Here is a 7,640-nt window from a genome sequence, read left to right as displayed (position 1 = left end):
CCAGAGTCGAACATTGTTCTCACATTCAGACAGGCAAGTTGCAGAATTTTTCATCTTTGCCCGCCTTTTGAGGTGAAGCCAGGAGTCTGTTCTCTGTTGCAGTTTAGCTGCATGAGGAGATAACCATTGTCCAAATGGTTGATCGAGAAATGAGCCTTTATTTCAATTACCTATTCTAGGCCTTTGTCCAACTGAAGAGCAAGCAGTTCCATCCTTCTTAATGTTAAAAATCATACAAGGTTATAGTCAGGTAGCTACCTGACGGAGGAGCAGCACTGCAAAAACTTGTACTTCCAGATAAACCTGTTTGACTATAAACTGTTATTGTGTGATCCTCCGTTTCTTCCTATTCCAACTTCCCCACCAATACCCTTCCACTGACACTTTTATTCGTTTGGCTGAACTGGTCCTCACCCTCAACAATTTCTCCTTCGAATCCTCCCACTTCCTCCGGACAAAAGGGGTAGCTACGGGCACCCGTATGGGCCCCAGCTATGCCTGTCTCTTTGTCGGCTACATACAGCAGTCCATCTTCCGTAGTCACACCAGCACCACTCCCCGCCTCTTCCTCCGCTACATTGATGACTGCATCGGCACCACCTCATGCTCTGATGAAGAAGTTGAGCAGTTCATCTACTTCACCAACACATTCTACGCTGACCTTAAGTTCACCTGGACCATCTCTGACACCTTTCTCCTCTTCCTGGACCTCTCCTGGACCGACTCAACACTGATATTTTCTACAAACCCACTGACCCCCACAGCTACCTAGATTACACCTCCTCCAGGCGGAGGTGGGTACTGCAGATACTGGAGATTAGAGTCAAGATTAGAGTGGTGCTAGAAAAACACAGCAGGTCAGGTAGCATCTAAGGACCAGAAAAAATTCTGATGAAGAGGTTTTGCTCGAAACATCAATTTTCCTGCTCCTCAGATGCTGCTTAACCTGTTGTACTTTTCCAGCACCACTCTAATCTTGACCCTACACCTCCTCCCACCCTGTCTCCTGCAAAAATGCTTTTCCTTATTCCCAATTTTTCCACCTCTGCCACATCTGCTCACAGGAGTATCAGTTCCACCACACCACCAGATGGCCTCCTTCTTTAAAGACCACAATTTCCCCTCCCACATGGTTGATGATGCCCTCCAGAACATCTCATCCACATCTCACACCTCCACCCTCAAACCCCACCGCTCCAACCGCAACAAGGACAGAACCCCCTTGTCCTCACCTTCCATCCCACCAATCTCCGAATCCATCGCATCATCTGCCGCTGTTTCTGCCATCTACAAACAGACTCCACCACCAGAAATATATTTCCCTTCCCACCCGTATCCGCTTTCTGTATAAACCGTTCCCTCCGCGACTCCCTTGTCAGGTCCACGCCCCCAATAACCCACCCTCCCCTCCCGGCACCTTCCCCTGCCACCACAGGAATTGCAAAACCTGCACCCACACCTCACCCCTGACCTCAGTCCAAGGCCCCAATGGAGCCTTCCACATCCATCAAAGTTTCACTTGCACTTCCACACATGTCATTTATTGTATCCGTTGCTCTCGATGCGGTCTCCTCTACATTGGGGAGACGGGGCGCCTACTCGCAGAGTGCTTTAGGGAACATCTCCAGGACACCCACACCAATCAACCCCACTGCCCCTTGGCTGAACACTTCAACTCCCCCTTCCACTTTGCCGTGGACATGCATGTCCTGGGCCTCCTCCATAGCCACACCCAACACCTGGAGGAAGATCAATGTGGATTTCACCAGTTTCCTCATTTCCCATCCCCCCACCTTACCCCAGTTCTAACCTTCCAGCTCAGCACCGTCCTCAAGACTTCGTCCATCTGTCCATCTTCCTTCCCACCTATTCATTCCACTGAACTATCATCTTTATCCCCACCTACATCCACCTATTGCACTCTCAGCTACCTTCCCCCCAACCCCATCCCCTCCCATTTATTTCTCCACCCTCGAAATTCTCAGTCTCATTCCCGATGAAGGGCTTTTGCCCGAAATGTCGATTTTCCTGCTCCTCGGATGCTGCCTGACCTGCTGTGCTTTTCCAGCACCACACTGTTGACTCTAATCTCCAGCAACTGCAGTACTCATTTTCACCTGATTTTTAACTTTGTCCACCTCAGTCCAACACTGGCATCTCCACGTAATCCTTCTTAAAGGTTGCTTAGCTGCTGAGAGCACTATAGATCATCATCAAAATGAGCCGCCTGCAAGGATTGGAATTGCAACAGCCAGTGTTGTCTTATTTTAAACAGTTATTCAGTGACTCAAGTGATTTGCTGCAGAACTGCATAGGGAATCTTTACATGAACTTACATAATATTTTCAGGGCAGCAAATGGGACACAGGCGAGATCAGAGCTATAGTCAGGGAAATACGTTCTGAAGAAATTTTTGAAGGATGTGAAATACAAATATAAAAACATAGAAGATAGGTGCATGAGTAGGCCATTCGGCCCCTTGAGCCTGCAGCATCATTCAATATGATCATGGCTGATCATGGAATTTCAGTATCCCATTTCCGCTTTCTCTCCATACCCCTTTCACTGCGAGGAGCATGTACAACTCCCTTTTGAATATATCTGATGAACTAGTTTCAACAGCTTCTTGTGGTAGAGAATTCCACAGGTTCACAACTCTGAGTGAAGAAATTCTTCCTCAGCTTGGTCCTGAATGGCTTATCCCTTATTCTTAAACTGTGACCCCTAGTTCTGGACTTCCCCAACATCGGGAACATTCTTCCCACATCTGGCCTGTCCAGCCCCATCAGGATTTTATATGTTTCAATGAGATCCGCCCTCATTCTTCCAAATTCCAGCGAGTACAAGCACAGTCGATACAGTCTTCATTCTTAAATCAGTCCTGTCATCCCAGGAATCAGTCTGGTAAATAGTGCTGAGGTTAAGGAGAGAGTTCAAGTTGCAATTATTTGGTGCAGTCTATAGAATGAGTAAAAATATCTCAAGTAACTGATACTTTGAAATGCAATCAAGAAAAAACATCTAATCTTTGCATTGAGGTAATCTGAGCTTCATAGCTAACAATATCACTGGAATCCTCTCTGAAATGCTTGCATAATTATGAACAGATTCTGATACTCTCTACAGAGTGACCAAAGAGTCAGTGATTAACTCAGAAATGCATCTCACCACAAACTCACACACTCTATGTTGGCAAACAGAAATCATTTAATTTCGCAGAGAAACTAGGATGAACTGATTTATCTTTGCTTGCTCTGTTGTTCAGTTCAGAGATCAATCACAGCTTTCCTCCCATGGCAGTCAGCTCTTTAATTGGATTCCAGCTGTAACATCTGAAGTGTATTTTTTTTTTATCAACAAAGGGACTACAAAACCAAACTGAGCCACATATCTTCTCAAAAGAAAACCCTGATGTGAAATTCAGATGGTTTGAGACTATAGCGTTCCAAGTTGGTGAGGCACATTAACCTTTTGGGTACTGAAAGAACTACTTTATGAGTTGAACATCTGTTTATCACCTACTTTATATACGTAGTTTTCCTTGAACCACTTAATGTACCCAGTCACAAACCATATTTCTAATCTCCCTTCCTTACTAAAGTTCTGAAATGCATTGTTGCCATCAATATCAAGAGTGTCTCCCCCATCATTCCATGTTCCTACTCTGATATTTGGACTCCATTATTGACTACTGTATCCCTGGTTATGATTCAAACCTTTCGCTCTTGCATCTTTTGTGCAGTCCTCTCAAGCCTCTTCACTACTTCTAGCTGTTTAAAGCATCTAGAGGCAGCCTTAGTACTGCTGTCAGTGCTGTTGCCTTGTTGAACAGCTGATTGTTGTATTTACAGGAGTGGACTAGCTCTGTGTCATTTTAATTATTGAATAGTTAATGATACATACACGGCTTTCTGACTGAATAATTTTTCTTTTTTCTCCTTGGATGGCTGTAGCTTTTGCAAACACGAAGATTCCGTAGAAGATTAACAGTGTTAACGGATTATATATGAGACTGTGGTGCCCACCTGTTGTGACCATGATATATATGTTGAAAAATACCCCTCTGTCATCATGGTGCTCATGTTCACTGCAACTAACTGAGATGGCCTTGGGTTGATTCACTGCTTTCAATCCACGTTCATGGTATTAGTCTAAGTTGCTAATACAATGTTGGGAAGGACACACACGATGTCTTCAATAGAAGGTATGCTCAATCTTAATAAACTGTAAAGGTTCACTACATTATACTTAATAGCTACTTACATGATATGAGATACATGATAGCCTCACAATAATCTATCACACTCAACCTAAGCACACATTATTGTTAGGTACATTACATTCATGAACTGGAATACTCAAATGCCCACAAATGCTCAGCTAGCTGTTTCCAGATAGTATTTGTATTGTGATGGATGGAGGTATGAACTGCTTTGCACAACAATACATGTAGTATATGGAATTAATAGCTTTATGCTAATGGTCGGACTGCATAATTGGGGATTCCAGATTACATAGAACTGGGTCCTGAGTTAAGAAGGGTGTCATAAAGTCCTGCTCTATTACATCTCTGTATATAGTATAAATAATTTATAAATATTCATCACTTTTCACTACTACATTATCTAGTCCTTGCCTGTCTTTGTTGCCTGAAACCTGCTCCTGATCTTAATATAACATGGAGAAAGTGCCTCTGTGAGCAATTGGAGGGCAGTTTATGTGCTCCATGTTTTGGGGATTTGTGAAGGAAGAATTTCTCTGTGGACTGGGAGAGGGGCTGTATTAGAGGGTTAAAGTGAAGTGGGAACTTGGTCTTTTAGGTAGAGATTAACTCTGTGTACTGAGAGTTGTTACATATTTTGTCTTTGTGAAAGGAAAGGAAGTAAGAAACATGGCATCATATACAATATCTTATCAGGTGTTCAGGCCATCTACCTATATCCCTAGATTCAGGACATCCCTACTATTCAGCTAACCCTAAGAAATATACAGGCAAACCTAGGCTACTTACTCACTCAGCTGATGCAGAACGGAGAGAGGACTTAGCAAGGTGGTTTGCTACTTTAAAGGCTTGTGTGGAGATGTGCCAGACAGTGCCACCCCAGGTCTGCATGGTGTGCATGTGGGGCAAACCTTACCCATAAAGCAATATCCCAGTTGGCTGGGCCCAGAAAAACCTCCTCCAGATGCTGGAGGAGATTAGCTATGTGCTGGAACATCAATTAATAGAGCTCAGCTGCCATAGCTGGAGCTACACAGTTGTGATTGTGGCCAAGTCTCCACAGGGAAAGTGGTTGAAGTATTCAGAACAAGCTGCCACTGTCAGTAAATCCTGGGATTGACCAACATCCCAGGCACCAGCACCATGTTTAAAAACCTGTTGTATACCTGGACAAGCACTGTCAGTCCTGAGCTGCCCTGCACGATTCCTGGATTTTGCCTCAGATTTGAAGGAAAATTGGAGCCACTTTGCAGGTAAGGGCCAGGAGGTGATGGTAGATGGAATGGTCCACCTGGCTCAGTGTAGTTTCCCCACCTGGTGGAATGGACTTCAGGTAGGAAGAAGGTCAATTAGTGCCAGTGTCACCATTTTCTTTCTGATTTCTTACACTCATTCCATCTCTGCCACTGCATCCATCTCATGGTCTACCCCTCTCACTATCACCTGCAATGTCTTTTCTCACTCGCTAGCACCCACCCCAACCCCTGACAGCGCTAACCCTTCATGTCCTCTGCTCTGCCCACTTACTCACTTGGCACACATCCCCACCCCTGCCAAAAATAACAGCTGTGCTATCCACTTTCATCTTCCTTAAAAACTGCCTCTCTCTCACTCCAGGAGGAAGACAGCCCACAATTAGGTAGGAAGAGTGAAGTTGGGTGACAGGCTGCCTGACATTTGGTTCCTCATTGCTAACATGGAGGTCATTTGACACTGGCTGCTTCAATGTTGACTAACTGCGTCCAAATACCTAGACTGGTCTCAGAGTCTGCCCTTGACTTACCATGCTGGGACTCTTCAACCACAAGCTGTCTCTTCTGGTTTGACTGAAGACTACTATCAATCATGGCAAGGTCCTGGCTTCATGTTTGTACTAAGTGACAGGGTAATATAGCAGTACTGTGAGCCTGGTATATCTAGCTAAGGGACAGGGTGCAAAAGGAAAAGAGAAGGCCAGGATGCTGTGAGCATCAATGTCATCTCAAAGTGAGCAAGTGAACAGGTCAGAAATGCAGCCAGGTCTGGTCATTGAGCTGGATGTGTATCCCTGAGTGCAAAGTGTATCATCACGTGATAGTTGCCATTGGACCCCAAGGTGCAACAGTGAAATGTAGAAGCATACTGTAAGTGGATTGGAGATGTGCTGTGAGGGTTCGCAGTGGCTGGCACTGTCAGATGGCAGCAATTGCTGATGTGGCTGGTGCCTATGGAGAGTACCTTGAGATGTTTGAGCCTGATTTTGAATTGAATGACATATTGTCACTTGTATTTAAGAGAAAAGACAGTGAAAAGCTTCAGCTGCTGCCATGCTTCATGCCATTTTGAATAACTTAAAAACAAACTGCAAGAGAGTCCATCTTTGTATTTTATCTGATACTCCATTTCAAGGCTTTGTCCTTCTGCTGCCACCATGGGCCAGCTCACAACAGCACTGCACCACAACTCCTTCACCAATGCCTCAGTGCCACAAGTGCCAGAGTCACCACTCTTAGCCACTGGACTCACAGTTTCCATCCGTCCAACACTGAAATTTTCTGGAGCAAGCGATGAGCTAAAGTCCCCAGGCACTCTCTTCCATGTCAAAAATCCTTAGCATCGAGTTTGCTCAAAGCAAGTGGTAGAAGGACAATTTTCATATTAATGAGGTGAGACGTGGAGTCAATAAGGTCATTAATAAACAACAATCCCTCTTAGTAGGCAACGTGCCACTCAAAGTTCTCGTTTGAATATTTGCTACGACCACCAAGATCTGCACCTGCGGCGGCTCCACCCGGGCTCACGCCCTAGAACGGCAGTCGTGCCACTGCCTAGTGGGAATCTGCCTTGGCACCCAGAAATTAGTTAAAAATCACAGCGAACTGTTCCTGATGTAAAGATAGGCCTCGCTGGACTTACCATACGATTCTGCCACATTCGTCACCATGACCCATATCGTTCAGGCTCCAGTAAGAGTCCATCCTCTGTTACTATCTGTGAATTTCACATTTTAACTACTCATCCCAACTGTCTGTTGTCTGGTTAATTGCAAGGCCTCATTCAATGACAGATTGCAACATAATGACTGCAAATTTGTCTAATGACTGCAGAGCATAGTGAGCTAATGTACAAGAGGAAACTGGAACTGAACAAAGCTTTTCTGCTCTAAGTGATAACTGACTTTGGTGACAGTGGAGACAACTGTTCTCACCGAGGTGTCAACTTGACAGCTTTCATTGAATAGCTTTTCCAGTGCAAAATTGTTCCTTGTAGCCTCAACAGAGATTGAGAGATGGATGAGGTAATTACCTTGAACAAAAATTACTCTTTGCTTTAATTATAATGTTGTGATTTGAGCTGTTAAACTTCATTGAATGACAGGAATGTCTGCCACAATTAAATGTCTGCCACAGTTATGGCTAAGGTGCAATCTTACTTTCTT

At 44.6% G+C, this 7,640-nt stretch overlaps 1 long non-coding RNA gene across 1 annotated transcript; it reads right to left on the bottom strand.

Moving 5' to 3' along the window:
- Window positions 1-437: 437 nt before the first annotated feature.
- Window positions 438-7,009, bottom strand: LOC122550305. The gene is made up of 3 exons (XR_006311804.1): window positions 6,932-7,009; window positions 5,821-5,825; window positions 438-448 (listed from the first exon to the last, which is right to left on the bottom strand). It is a non-coding gene; the product is annotated as an uncharacterized LOC122550305 (long non-coding RNA).
- Between the last annotated feature and the right edge of the window lie 631 nt (window positions 7,010-7,640).

The sequence above is a fragment of the Chiloscyllium plagiosum genome, chromosome 5 (genome assembly GCF_004010195.1).
Source record: "Chiloscyllium plagiosum isolate BGI_BamShark_2017 chromosome 5, ASM401019v2, whole genome shotgun sequence".
Classification (NCBI taxonomy): domain Eukaryota; kingdom Metazoa; phylum Chordata; class Chondrichthyes; order Orectolobiformes; family Hemiscylliidae; genus Chiloscyllium; species Chiloscyllium plagiosum.
The sequence above is the reverse complement of the archived record's forward strand: the minus strand, read 5'-3'. Positions and strand labels throughout refer to the sequence as shown.